Source organism: Centrocercus urophasianus, unplaced genomic scaffold (assembly GCF_019232065.1).
Source record: "Centrocercus urophasianus isolate 14NV4802_14NV808 unplaced genomic scaffold, USGS_Curo_1.0 seq_22, whole genome shotgun sequence".
Classification (NCBI taxonomy): domain Eukaryota; kingdom Metazoa; phylum Chordata; class Aves; order Galliformes; family Phasianidae; genus Centrocercus; species Centrocercus urophasianus.
In genome coordinates, this window is record NW_024884778.1 from 10186525 (window position 1) to 10202148 (window position 15624).

A 15624-nucleotide genomic window follows, 5' to 3' on the forward strand; every position below is an offset into this window, starting at 1 on the left:
CACACCATGTGCTTGTTTTTTTTCTGTCTAGATACCTAACTGCTGTGATGGGACAAGGGGAATTGGCTTCAAACTAAAAGAGAGGAGATTTAGATTTAGACTGGATATGAGGAAGAAGATTTTTGCAGTAAGGGCAGTGAGGTACTGGCACAGGCTGCCTAGAAAGGTGGGTGCTCCATCCCTGGAGACAGCCAAGGTCAGGCTGGAAGGCTCTGAGCACTTGATGGAGCTGTGGGTGTCCCTGTTCATAGCAGTGAGTTGGATCACCTTTAAGAGTCCCTTTCAAGTCAAACAGTTTCCCAGTCCTAACTCCTAGAATTTAAAGGGGAAGCACAACTGAGAGAGAGGGCTGGAAGAAGTTCAGGCTCTTCAGGTTTACTGCTCCTGGGGCATAAATACATTTGGAGTTGCAGTAACAACAGAGTGTGGATGCAAGAGCAGCTAAATGTGAGACCTGTCATGTTAATAACCTCCAGCTGAGGAGCCGCTGGAGCAGAATCCCACCCAAAAGGACATTTCTTAATGATGTCAGAAGGGGCCATTTGCAAAGCTTGCTGCAGCAGCCTCTGGTTTAATAAGCCGGAGCATGGATGTGATTCTACTCCCAAAGAGGCTGTGGGAGGTCAGAAAGGTGGACTTACTGCTCCAGCACACGGCAGCAGCAAAGGGAGAGGTTTTTGCAAGATTCTGTGCTAAGCTCAGGCTGCTAGGACCCTCTTCTTTCTCTACCTGTGATCAATAAGTGTACTGGAGGGACCTACAGCTGGAGTCTGACAAGTCCATTTGAAACAAATGCCTATATGCCTTTTGGAGGAGGTATTTGCAAGAATATTATGCATTTGCATTTGCTTTGTTCCTCAGGGCCTTAGGTTTCTGCCCCAAACTGGAAATGGGATGAGCAATGATACAGCATGAGCCAATGCTCACCTTTAAAGCACTAAGTCAAGCAGACAGAGTTCTCAGGACTGTTTTAGTCTTGGAAGATGTTGTAGCAGCTAATTAAGTGGTGTCACAAGGCATTACAGCTGATACCTGCATTTATGGGATCTATTCAAATTTGTCTGAGCAAGGACTGCTTTTTGTTGCACTTCTATGGCACCCAACACTGTAGAACATCATTACAGACCTTGGTCCCAGGTACTGCAAGATCTAAACTTAAGAATAAATTCCAATCCAAGAATGTAAGGCAACGCATTTTTGCAGAGGAGGAGATGGGAGAAAGCACATAGATGGAGAATGTGGGTGATACAATACACAAGATGACACTAATAATGGGTGTACATAACAAATGTGCAAAGCCTTCACTTTCTGCTTGGGTGTTGAGTTTTTTTTTTTTTGAGGTTTAATGAAAGAAAATAATGAACAAGTAAACACTTCAAATTGTCAGAACAATTCACTCGAACAAACTATACTTGGTTTATAATGAATCAAACACACATCTTTTTCATCAAGTGAGCAATGCTCATTAATTAAATATATTAGATTTCAGAGCCCCCAGTGTTTAAATATTCGTTTAACAAGCAGTACATCTAATCCACCATCCAGGCTCGCAAACAATGAAAGCAACAGGAATAAGCTTCAATCAACATCTGGGGAAGTCAGCAGACTGTTCCTTTATCCTCAGGAACATGTAAAGCAAATGTTCTACTCGAGGACAAATACACACAGGAAACACCTCTGATATTCCATCAGGAGTCCTGCTCAACAAAGCAGCTTCCCTGCCCTACGAGCACCCTCATTACAGTAAGGGAGCCTGTTCTGCTCTTTCTTCCCAACTGCCTTTTCCCATTTCCCAACAAAAGAATTATAGAATTGTTAAAGTTGGGAAAGACTGCTGAGATCAAGTCCAGCTCTCAAACTTCCACAATGGCCACTAAACCACGTTCCTTAGTGCTGCATCCATACATTTGTTGAACACCTCCAGGGACACTGACTCCATTGCTCCCTGGGCAGCCCATGCTGGTGCCTTGTAACTCTTTCTGAGTCATTTTTTCTAATATCCAACCCAACTTGAGGCCATTACCTCTTGTTTTAAACCAAGTCTGATGTGTTCGATAGTGCCTGCCCTCTGTATGTCCATACTCTTCATTTTGTATGCAGTTGTGACAAGCAGGACAGAGACAGCTGAGAAGCACTGGGAACTTAAAGGAGAAGGCTCACCCTAACCACTGGTTCCATCTTCAGCTGCTTTGAGGATCTGAAACATATCACAACACATGCTTATTGCTTGAAAATCTTGTCTGTTCTTCTCTGTCTGAGCAGCCCTCAGCATCCCTTCTTTTTTACCACCTATATGGATACAGTGAATACCCTGTTTCTCATGACAATAGCCAGGTCATAAAGCCATTAGCTATGGTGCCCAGCAGTATCTCTCCACTCTCAGTGTTTTATACATTAAGCATTTGCCTAAGAATTCCCCCACCCCCACCCCCCATTTATTTAAGGAGAGGCTTGCCTTGAATACACAAGTCCAGAATCTTCCTTTTTCCTTCTCAAGATTAGGAAAATCATTTTTCTTTCATTATTTGCTGGATAGTCTTTATGCACTTGTCTCACACAAAGAGTGCAGCAAACTGAAAGCCTTCTCCACCCACATCAGAGACACATTTGCAGAGCTGAGATATTTTTAGAATAGTGCACACACAGAGTTATATTGTTTGTTGTCTTGCTTAGAAAAAAAAAAAAAAGAAACAGGCAATTTTCTATACTAAAATTATTTGTGCCTTATTGCTGGGCAGCAGAGAACCAGTCGTCTTGCTGAAACCATTTAAAATCTTTTCTGTACTCTAAAGATGACAAACAAAATGACCTGGTACATATCAGAGCGGTCATTAACTCTGTGCAACAAGGCAAACTGTTTCTGCCAATGTTAAGATTCAATTCATCTCTAATGGATACAGACGTGGTTCTCTTGGCTCTAAAAGACTTGCCCATTCCTTATGCTGTTGCTGAATTTGGCTCTGAATTGCACTTTCTTAAAAGTGTTCTTGGAACTTCATGCTGCTCATGAAAACATGCTGAAAAAAAGCCATCTGAGTGTTTATGTTGCAAAATAATAATCTCTTCACAGGCTGCACTTGCAAACAGCAGATGCTGTGGCCAGGCTAGAGACACAAGCATAGCCTGGGTGGTGTGTAAGGCAGTGAGGGATGGCAGGTTGGGAGCTCCTGCATGGCTTTGTCACTCCTGCTGCAAGCACAAATGATGCTGCAGAGCGGATGAAGGCCCATGGAAGAGGAATGCTGAGCCCATCTCATTTTCCACAAAGCTCATACTCCGTCATCCTGCACTTTCTTCCTCAGCCCCTTCTGCGGTGCCACCTCCCCAGCCAGCCCTCAGCTGTAGCAGCCAAGGGAAATCTTCCTGCTATTTTAAATTAAGTTTTAAAGCATCTGTTTATCTGTCTCTCTATCCGTAGCTGTATCTATCTATCTATCTATCTATCTGTCTGTCTGTCTATCTATCTATCTATCTATCTATCTATGCCTATCTATCCATCTATATATTTTTGTGCTTATTTATTCTGATGTTTTAGCACCATAAAATCCAAGAAAGGGTACAAACTTTATTAAGTTTCAGATGGAAGGATGGATGAAAGTCCACTTTCCTCGATTTCCTGATCCAGTTTCCACCTCTGACTGCTTTCAAGCAGCTTGGGGCACCAATTCAAAATGTCAGGTATTTCAATGAAAGAGACAATGCTGCAGTTTCCTGCCCACATATTCCAGTGCACTGCTGGCATGCGAGTTGGCCTTCCAACGTGCACATGCTATTAAGTCCTAAATGACAGCTTGTGTAACTAGAAAGCATGTTCAATTTTATCTTAAAAAAGGCCATTCATTTCTTGCTCTTCTATTTGCTTAAAGATGGTTTCATTTACCCCGCCTGAGAGTTTGCACAGCCCTTCTGACTGCTCCCCTCCCAACAGCACTGTGAGCCCATGACCCCACTCATGCCCATTGCACTGCAGGCACATCAGCTGCCAGCAACACTGAACTCCCATGCGTGTGCCTGGAATATTTTTATGCTTCAGAAAACAATCAAATCAATTCATCTCAGGGAAGACAGGCCTAATTCTTCCCTGCTAACACTAGATTAGGCATCGAGAAGAAAAAGAGATGAAAGCTGGAGCATCAGTGCTCTCTGTGCTGTTGACTGATATCTTGAGGGACAGGCACAAATTCCTTTCAAGCTTTCTTCAAAAGGTTCCCCTCCACACAGACCGCCTATTGGGAACCCACATCAATAACAAACAAACAAAAAAATAAATCAGAGCCATTTCTCACCCAATTTGCTTGCATGTTAAAATAAACACAAGTTCCCATATAGAACAGGGGCTCCTGGTGGGTTCTGTTGAGTCTGTGAGATTCTTGGCACTGGAGTACGGCATTTCTCTACTCCAAAGCAATCTTGGCACAGATAGTTGGTTATATAACATTTTTTTCAGCAACTGGCAAATAGATAGTAATGATAATGGTTCTAAAACCTGGTGACTGCGTTCAAAGACAGCAGCAAGGTGTTTTACCAACTGAGCTGCCAAAAGGTTGGTCACAAACCTGAGCTCCCCAACTCCTGTCTTTGGGATCCGTAATTCAAGATTGCAGCTGATCTGGCTGAAGGGAGCTAGGAACAACATCAGTTCCGAAGTGCTCAGAAGGTTTTTCCTTTTTGCTTCACTCCTTTGCACTGCCACATGGCAGAGGCTTAATGACCAGGCAGTGCCACCCTCATTAGACTGGATTTGTCCCCGTTCTGACAAGGCATGAAGGAAATAGCGCTCTTCCAGCACTGACAGCTTTTTGTACCCACTTTGCATAAGCTCAGCCATTATACCATGTAAGCAGCAGGTGGATTATTTCGAATAAGGACAGTCTTTGTTGTTTTTAACAGGGTTACAGCTGACCCAAACCCTACCAGCCCTAACTGCAACCCGCTTTTCCCATCCACACAATTAAGAACCCCTCTCCTCATTAAGTGGGTCTGCCAGGGAGCAAGCCTGGGTGGGACAGCACTATGCAGTGTGCCAGGACAGCCCAGGGCTGCCAGCTGGCTCTGGGCTGGATGACAGCGAGATGGAGCACAGGGAAAGTAGCATGGCAGAAAATAGCACTACTAAATTTGTCCTGCAGCAAAACTGCTGTCCTCTCTTGGTACAGATTGATTTCAGTGTGATTGTTTCAGCTGCTTTTTGGTAGCTGATCCCCAGTCCTCTGTAACTTCTCCCTGCAACACCAAAATCCTACTGCATGTATATTTATTAGGCAGGTCAGAATCCAACAGGCAGATTGCTGCTCTCTGTGCTCTGTTTCTCATTGCAAACCATGCCTGGATGACAGCCATGAATCCTGGCTGGCATCTCTGCACCTCGGTCACCACCCCACCACTGCAAATGCTGTTGAAGGCTGGGGACCTGCAAGTTGCTTTTGGGCTATGCAAGCGCAAATAGGATCAGAAAGACTCAGTTCAGCCTCCTCTCCCTTCCCCCAGCATAAGCTTGGCTACAGACTCCTTAGCATGAAGGAAATTGCCATCATGCTTTGCCTTCGATACATTCAGAAAGTAAATGCAGTGTGGAAAATGCCTATTTTAAGGGATCTGGATTTAACACGATTCTTTGTACCATCTACAATTCAGCATTATTTGTTTTGCTAAGCTGAACAAGCATTCTCAGATTGCAGTGCACTGCTGATAAATCTCAGCATTAGAATGTCATGGGTATAACTGAGCCTGCAGGCAGTACTTTTGGAGTCGCTGCAATGAATTCTGCCATGGCCAGCACAGACTAAGACATGGCACTGCCCAGGAGTGGCAGCTGCTCACAGAAATGGGTTTATCAGTCCTCCTTTCATGCCTTGCTGAACAGATTGGTGTGTTACAAAAGCAAACACCTCCACTGTAAGCGGCTCCCTGACCGCCAGACTGCTCAGAAGACTTCACAGTGGATGCACACACCTTCAGAGAAGACTATTTCCAGCTGGCCATAGGTTTTGTGAGACCTTTTGCAATCCTCGTTTTATTTTTACAAAGAAAATGGTCAGGACTGAAAGGAATGTTACTGCGGTGCTGGAAAATCTCATCTGGGTTGGAAAACGAACAGAGGCTGACCAGATGTTCTGTTCTGCTTACTAATGGACTAAGAAACAAAGAGGGTCGCACTGCCAGAGCCTTTCAGTTTTGATGATTAATTTTTTAAAATCATTTTCCCGAATCACCAGCCATATTTCTCAGAGTTTCTCCTCCAACTCTTTAGCAGCTAAAACCATTTTTTTTCCCCCTAAAATAACAGTCCAGGACTTATTAACTTCCTACTAGCATAGCAAAGTCAACCTTAAAACCCATGAGAAGACACTGAGACAAGAGGTGAGGAGAGCATTTCTACCGGTCAGAGGTGCCCAGGCCTGGAGCAGCACACTCAGCTGGAGCAGTGTTTGCTACCAACCAAACATGATTAAAAGCTGAGCTTGGGCCATTTGTGAAAAAACTGGCGCATGCTATTTGCAGGAACAAAACACTCTATGACCCAGGGAGTGTCCTCCCGTCTGTGTTCCTAATAAGACCATGTTTAATAAACAAAGAAATGCCTTTTCTGTTCCACATTCAAAATGAATGTGCAATACAAATAACATGAGCAACTGAAAACATCAGACATGGTGGCAAAACATCTTTCTCTACACCACTCTAATTAACGGGAAGAATCTGAAGATGTGAATCAAAAAAGATGAATTTTCCCTTCCTTATCTGTCTGTTTTGCTTCTGGGCTACGTTGCTGCAGCATTCAATGTCTTGCTTGCAGCCACTGCTGGAGAACAGTTTGAATTTTAAAAAAGTCTTTGTCTCTTTTTTTTTAAGAAAGAGAAACGTCTGTTCATGGTGGGACTTGTGGGAGCGGTCACTTAGAAGGGTTCAGAGTCTGCAACCTATACAAATACCCTCAGGAAAATCAACGTGGTTAGTTATTTATGGAGAAAATCCACCCATTTTAATCAGGTATATGAGCTTCGTAGCAACACACCGCACCTTATGAATGAGCAAATAAACCAGCAAACACTGCATATCAGAACTACACAGTATGCAAAGTGCTTCTGTGCACTTTGGCAAGTATCTGTTGCTCGAGCTCTCTGAGAGCAAGGACCATTATGGGACGTCTCCTGAAGTAGAGGCTGTGGGTTCTGATGCCTCACCTGTAAGACCCTGTTATTGGTTCAGTCCCTGTTCCAGATAATAACATTGTACAGAACGCAACAAATACGGGGCAATCGATTTCCCTGGGGCAGGCCCAGGAAAACTGTTAGAGCAGTAATTTGGTGAAAAATAGGATGAGACAACCATGGTTTTGATCAAAGCAAAAAAAGCATGCGGCTTAATTGAAACTTCCTGTGGCTACAGATCGCTGCTTATGTGATCTGAAGGGCAATTCTTTCTTAAAGTGTTTTGAAAAGTTGTGCGTTCTTCACTGAGTAGTTCCCCCCACTACAGTAGCTGTTCAGCTCAGCAAGAGCAGTTTCATTCAGTTGTTTGCAATGTAAGTAGGGTACAAAGTGCACGAAAAATTAAGCTGAAATGGCTAACAATTTATTGGGCACTTATACATTTTGCTTTTCTTTGTAAAGCCTTTCCTTTGCCTTATTTCTTCAGTGCAAATAACAGCTTTCTTGGTATACTACACTCCTTAACGATCCTGTTCCTAGAGGTTAGCACTGAACTAGACACCAACCTGAGATACACTGTGTTCCTTTGGGAACTGCTATCTATTTGAAAAGGGATTGAAGGAAATTACGTTATGTTTTAATCCAACAAGATTTCCATACACAGAACATCTTTTCTTCTTCACTTTTCCAATGCTGTTCGATAACTTAGAACAGCCATTTGTACTTCAATAGGATGACAAACTCCACATCTGTATAAGATACATTTATAGGTGTCGGATCATCAGTAATTAGTTTCTGAAACAACCTCCTCCAAATTAGATACCACTGACAAACAATAGCAAAGCTAGTCACGTTAATGTAATGCTGTTGCTATGGGGAAAAAAAAAAAAAATATCCCTGCAAAGGTGAAAATAAACACATGCTTCCTTTTTCTCATTATGCAAAGGCACCAAAAGCATTGAAGATAAAGCTGCTCCTAAGTATATGCACCATTGAACCGTACTTTTAAAGGGATCATTTCTTCCCCCATTTCAAAACCTCCTGTATTTAAATTTTGGAAGAAGCATCCCGAATGCTTGTGGTTAGACGTTCTTTAGGATGTTCATAAAGTCACAGACGTATTGAAGTTGGAAGGGATATGTGGAGGTTGTCTAGTTCAAGGTCCTACTGAACCCATTCAGTCAGGTACATGCCCACATGGTGAAAACATTTTTTCCTTTTGTCTAATTGGAATTTCTCAAACTGTGACGTGTCATTTCCTTCATCCTATCACCATGAACATCCAAGAAGAGTCTGGTCCTTTGTGCTCCCACACTGAGTACTCGTAGACAGCAGTAGAATCTCCTGATAGCCTTCTCTTCTAAAGCTAAATAAATCCAGTTTTATCAGCCTCTCCTTGTACATCTTGTTCTCCAGTATTCTAATTGTTTTGACAGCCTTCCTCTGGCCTTCCTCCAGTATGTCAATGTTTTCCTTGTACTGGGGAGCAATTTGGACCCCGCGCTTCAGATGTGGTCTCACAAATGCTCAATAGAAGGGAATAATCACTTCTCTTCAGTTGGCTACAGTTTTTCCAGTGCAGCCCAGTATGTGGTGGCCTTCCTCACCGCAAGGTCACACTGTTGACCCATGTTCAACTAGTCTGCAAGGATCTCTGGGTCTTTTTCTGCAAAGCTGCTTTCTATTCATTCATTTCCCAACCTTTTCTGCTGCACAGGGTCGTTCTGCCCCAGATGTAGGACCTCACAAGTGCCTTTGTTGAAAGCCCATTTCATGCCAGTTCATTTCTTCAGCCTGTCAAGGCCCCTGTGAATAGCAGCCTTCTATCATACACTTGCTTTCTACAATTTGGTATCTCTGTAAGCTTCCTGAAAGTGCTTTCTATCCCATCATCCACATCACTAATTAAAAAGTTCCACTGATGATATATACAACATCTTTTTACTGTTTTTTTTTCCTCTGAAGGGTACATATTCTTCCAGATAGCTTCTTGAGGCCAATGTCCTTGCTGATATGAACTAATGTCTTGCTGTGGAAGTCAGTAAAGGAAATGATCCCTGGAACAAAGTCTGAAGCAAGTTTGATGTCTGTCCAACAGCTCCAGAGAGCAGGCATATCTAGTAAAACGAAATGATCTGTTCTCCCAGCCTAAGCTCTTTAATAAACATCTGGTCCTTGTCCTTCCACCCTCAACCATCTTGCATGCAGACATACTCCTACAGCTTGCAAAGTGGGTTACGGGAGGGCAAGTAAGCTGCTGAAAACATTACAAGAAGTTGTCAACTTTCCTTCGCTAATAGGAAGCATAGTGACATGACACATGTCTGAGCCTGCCTTCTGTCACAGAGATCTTTGATTTATATTTGTAAAGACTGAGTATAGATGACAGTTACACAGGTCTTTGAGACCACAGAAGCAACACAACAGGTTGAAAAATGAAATGAGCTCATTAAGGCTATTTCATAGAATCATACAGTTGTTTAGGTTGGAAAGGACCCTTAGAGGCCATCTAGTCCAACTCCCTCTGCAATGAACAGGGACATCTACAGATTGATCTACCATTTATCTGAATAAAGGATGTCATTCCCGAACATCAGGACCCCTTGCCCAAAATTCCTCTGATTTAGTTGTAGCATGATCTGCACTTCACACAAATTTAATGGTCTGCTCCTCTTTACCATGGAGAGTATTTCTCATCTGAGAGGCAGAACCATAGAAGGCAAACTAGAAGGTCCTAACCCTTATAGACGAAGGAAACCTTTTAACTTTCCTGAATGAATGACACATCTTTGTCATGCAGCCTGTCTGTTAACAGTGACAGGTTGAGGAGCATGGTCTGGAAGGTGGCCAAAGCGGCCAGCTCCACGCTCAGAGTTGTTGTGTTAAAAAGAGAGCATTCTGTTCCCTCTCTCGTTGTTTCCCCTCTCACTAGGGCCCGTTGTTACAGCCTCACGCCTCCTTGTGTGAAGGCCAACAGCGAGGCTTTGTTCAAGAAGCAGCTGCTGAGAAGATGTACTATCTCATGAAATGACCTACTGACATTTCTCCCCCTGCTCATTAGTAAGCAGTGAATAATTAGGAGAACTAGGGCGGATTGCACGGCCTGTTTCTTTCAGAGTAAAAAATCAGCTCTGTAGATCCTAATGTGCCCCAGAAGGGATTCCCTCGTACTGTGGGTTTTTTGCAAGGCCAGAAGAGCTGGCTGTGCATCGCCTTCTTCTCATCACCTGATAGTGCCCAAAGCTGGATGGGACAGGGCTGAGGACAGGGTGTCCCAGCCGTGACCAGGCTCCAGTCCCTGTTCACCTCAGCTGCAGCAAGAGCAACTCAATTTATCCAGGAACCGAGCCAAGGATCCTGCTTGCCTGCATGACATGTGCTTGTTTACGGAATAATCTTTGGTACAGGGTGGGTCTACAGCAGTGAGGAAATGGCTGAGTGATTGCAAGTAGCAGAGTAAGTGGGGGAACAGAGGAAATGATGTCTAGTCTTTCACAATCCTTACTGCAGTCCAACGTGATTGTCTAGTGATGTGCACGTACAGGAGTAGTGGGGATAGAGCATCTGCATTGCCTTCCTCTCGTGCAAACAATGCTTGCATCCACTCTGGCTTATAGGCCTGCTCTGCATCACTGATTATGTGACAAACCTGTCTGACTTCAAAACAATGGCCAGGCAAACAAAAAGATTTTTTCTTTCAGCCGCCTTGGTTTGTTTTGGCATGTTTTCATAGCACGCATTGGATGACACGACACAACTAATGTCAGGGACTCAACTGTCCCACTTATATGTGCCTGTGCCAAAAGTGTACCCAGTCCTCACAATTCCTCAACTCCTATGACTCAGCACTGTGCTTTCCCCCCATTTACATCAGCATGGTTTCCATATTATTCTCAACCAGTCCATCTAACTCATGTCTGGAATGGAGGGAAGGGAAACACGTCTGAGTACCCTTGTCCCTCCCCAGACTAAAATGCTTTAAGCAAAACATTCCATTACAGATGCACAGGTCATGCTCAGACTCATCATCTGTTTATTTTCAGATTGCTGTGGTCTGGCTGCTTCCTTGCCTGACAGTGTTGTTTCATTTGCCTTCACAAGACAAAATAAAAGCCACACATACATCTCCAAATCTCAGCTTGTGGTCTTTGCTCAAGCATGAGACACCATAGGTATTTGTTTTCTTGCTGTCTTCCTGCCTTGAAGAATGCCATGTGGTGATGGGCTGGCAGTTGGAATGGATAGTCTTAGTGGTCTTTTCCAACCTCACTAAGTCTATGGTTCTATGATCTCAATGTGGACAAAGGGCTCGCACTGACATGACAGGTCTGCTTCTGAGATGACTTCAGCCAAATTGGGCTGCAGATGTCTATGACAAACTGCTCAAAAATTGCTACACAGCTTTGTTCAGTAAAACTCTTCTCAAAGCACTCACAATTACCTGTTACCCCACAGGTTATCCCCTGAGGTTGGGCTACGCTGTATTCTGGTATGTTTATAGGCACTATTCAGCATCCCTGTACTGTAAGAGGTATACAGAGATCACTTTGTCTATACTGATCACTTTTTCCTCTGAGATACGCATGCTCACTGCTACCAACAGAACCCAATCCCATGCAGCAGACTGAGAGACAGCAAGAGGAAATGCATCATCCAATTAAGAGAGTGCATTCAAGAACACAGGGCAAGTTAGACCTTTAAGCAGCATGAATCATTTTGCCTATATTTTCAAAGAGGTTCAGACCTCTTCTCCTTAGTAAACTGTCACTGCTACAAGACCAGCGGTCACCTGTCAGCAGAGGTGGATGGCAGGAGGAAGTTTACTCATTAGCTGTTTGTTTTATAGGAGGCCTTTGCTCCAGAATCCTACATTTTCTCACTGCCTACAGAAACTACACAATGTTCTGTAGTATCTGAACTCTCACCCCATAACCGCTGGTAAAACCCTGTGGTTTTACCTCCTGCGTGTCCTGAGCATGCTGAGCATTCCTCATGTCTGCCCTGGAGGGCAGATAAGTCTGACTGCTACCTTTGTTCAACATCTAGAGAAGCAAAGGCCAGGGAGAGCCAGACCGGCTGGGGACTGTACCAAATCTGGAGTCAAAACAGGGATAAAACAGCACTGGCTGTGCTCTGCCAGCCCAGCCCAGCCACAAGCTGTCCCCTATAGGCTCCTATTAACATACAGGGGATGCTAGGAAGAGAAAAGCTGAGTGATGGGGAAGACCAGCATGACTCTTCCCTGCTATATCCCCTGAGGTGCCATCACTGCTTTTCATGTAGCAGCATGTTTATGGCTCAATCATCCCCTGGGTTACAAGGGGAGAATGGATGAGTTCCAGCAGGGACTCACGGGTCCATAGGACACTTAACATAGATCAAGGGTCAAAGAATCATTTAAGTGTTCCCTTATATCGCCGTTACTTTTGCTCTGACACAGGTTCTCAGTCTGGCAATTTTTGAAGTTATATATACAGATTTATGTCCATGTACTTGTACCACAGCAGGACAGATTAATCACCACTTAGCAGCTCTCTCTCCAATCCAAATAAATGATCATAAAATACTAAAAGATGGACAAGTAGCTATAATCTGAAGAACAAACAGGCTAATTTCTCCATAGGGAATGTACTTGTGGAATTTAATCCAGAGCTCTGAAAAATTTCCTTCTAGGTTAGGAATTTTCTGTTTGGAACCACTAGTAAAAATATTGAAAGAGAGCTTTTGTGAAGAGGATTTGTGAAGAGGATTTGTGAAGAGTTGGTGTTCATGCAGAAGAAATACAGAGGAAGAGAGGGGAACTCACTCTGCTGCTGGGTCTCCTTCTGCCCTGGAACTGCCACTGCTAGGTGAACAAATACATGAATTCAGAAGAAGCCCAAAAGGGAACACACCAGTATGGGACAGTATTTTGTACTCCTGCAATGCTGATATTTCCAGACTCCCAGTGATTTCACATCACCAGGAGTGTTGCTCTCTAGGAACATTCCCTCATTCTGGTGTCCATGAGCGGTTCCTTCTCACTGCAGCATCCTCGTTTTTATTAATGCTCTGATTAGTGCTGACATCCTTCTTAGTCATTTCCCCCCCTCCCAGTTTGTCTGTGCTCAGTCCTTTTTAACCTTTCTCTTCAGACCAATCCTTCCCAGTGCTATGAATAAATAAAAGCCTTCTGTTCTCATCAACAAAATGGTCTTTTAACAGTTGCAAGAACAACACAGCAATCACTTGCAAAAAAAAAAAAAAAAAACAACTAATATTTGAAGCATTTAAAAGCCTACAGCTATTTTCTGCTTTTTAAAAATACGCACTTAAACAGAGAAAGCAACAAGGAAATTAATGGGGAGCACAAGCAGCAGTAGGTATCTGAGAGGGACTCTTAGCCCATCTGCAGTGCTCACCAGCATTGCAAAGCACTGTCCTCAAGCAAATCTAAAGGCTAAAATCTGCTGCCTGGTTAGGGCTAAGTAATTCACTTTCCTCATTTGCATACCAGAAGACCATTACTCATTACCCATAAGAAGCACCAGCAATTCTGAGTGAAAAAGATGTTCTGTGCCATCACTGTTAGAAGTGTAAGATCTAAGTGAATGTATTTTTGTGGACCTTGGATCTTGGAATGCTTTTGTAACCATGATTAGCTGACATGTACTTTTGAAGGTGAAACTGTCGTTCTGGTTTCAAGCCATGTAATGCAACCATACAAATAAGATGCCAGCAAATGAGATGTTTCAGAAGTGAGACGAGGATAGCAGGAACATCATGTGCTTTACCAACAGAAAATGCTTGGATAGGGGAAACAAAGCCACATTCTCTATCCTTTATTCTCATCTTCCTTGGCTTTCTGCTTCACCCGAAAGATAACATAACAAAAGGAGCTGCAATCTGTCTGCAGGTCCGTGAAGAATTACCATATCGCTCCAGTTTGTTGACTCTCCCATGGGTATTCCCTCTAAGAGGGCTTCCCTAAATTGATTGCCAATAACCTAATGTATTCGTCTGTCTCTCTGTCATCAGAATGTTGACATAATAAACAGTAATATAGGAAGGAAACCAAAATGTGAAATTTCATTTCAACGAAGCTGAACCTGGCAGAAATACATAGCAGGGTCATCTCAGCAACCTTAACTCATGAAGCTGCACTCCAGGTTCATTCAGAAACCATGGAAAACCATTACCTGCCTATTAAAACACAAGAGACCACAGAATGAAATGCTGCATTACAAAGAAATAGCATTTTTCTCTGCCGTGAGGCTGATATTAAACAAAGCAATTTAACAGCATTAGGTGTAAAGGAAACCTAAGAGGTCTTCTGGAAATAAGTTTTCACCACTATTGAGGAAAGTTTCTAATAAGTAGCTATGAGATACAGCTGTCTTGAGGTTAGTGTGAAATATCTGAAAGAGCAAATGCATTAATAACATACTCTGAGACACTGAGAAAGCCAAGCTGGTGCCACTTCTCTGGTGCCAATAGGAAGACACAAATTCAGATGAGCACTGTTACCCTGTGATATGCCAGCCGTTTTGCTGTAGCCTTGCATAACAAGAATCAGTGGTGCAGAGCAGCCTTCAGCGAGATTTACAGCCCATGCATAAGCTTTTACAGAATCAGCAGTATAAATGGAAATTATTTTTCCTTCTTTTGACTGAAGGACAGACACTGTATAAATCAGTCAAGTCACACACACTACAGCCATAGCAACTTCCCAACTCATTTGGGAAATCATGCTAGCCCTGCAGTGGAACTGCATGAATAATATCATGCCTGTATTGGGAAATGTATCCATGAGTATTTATCATGCCTGTATTGGGGAATGTATCCATGAGTATTCCAGAACAAGAATAAACATCCAGATCAAAAAATCTACACCAAGCCCTTAAGAGTTACCATAAAAAATTACAAAGGGAAAGCAATTATTTTGCTAATGCAATTGAATAACTAATATTACCCAAAGATATCTGAAGGATGGGACACAATGAGGAAACGCACCAGTGAGGTGACTTGGGAAGGGGAAAACAGTGGAGAAAAGTTATAATCCTCCATTTGCTCTGGGTAGATTTGGCAGTGAAGGTGTGTGTCATAGAATCGTAGTGGAAGGGACCCTTAAAGGTTACCCAGTTCAACCCCACTGCACTGAACAGGAGCACCTACAGCTCCAACAGGTGCTCAGAGCCCAGTCCCTGTCCTACAGCTCAGGCTGTAACTGTATTACTCCAGACAAGGTCTGTCCTCACCACTCACCTCTTTAGGTGGAAAAATTATTTTACAGAGCCCAAAATACATTAATTGTCTCTGTAGCTTAGTGAATCCAGTCTCATTTAAATGAGTTCTTTGTGTAGTACAACTGTGTTTTCAGTGTTCTGCTTTCAGGTTCCTCTTTGCCCTCTTCCTCTTGTGATGATGAAAACCAAACTGAGTTGACAATGAATACTGTACATCTGACAGAGAGAATGAAGCTCTTAAGCAGCCCAAG

At 43.2% G+C, this 15624-nt stretch overlaps 1 protein-coding gene across 6 annotated transcripts in view; it reads right to left on the reverse strand.

Annotated features, from left to right (window-relative positions):
* The window catches only part of MGLL (monoglyceride lipase), an 89338-nt gene that overhangs the window by 18576 nt on the left and 55138 nt on the right, over nucleotides 1–15624 (reverse strand). The window lies entirely within an intron of this gene.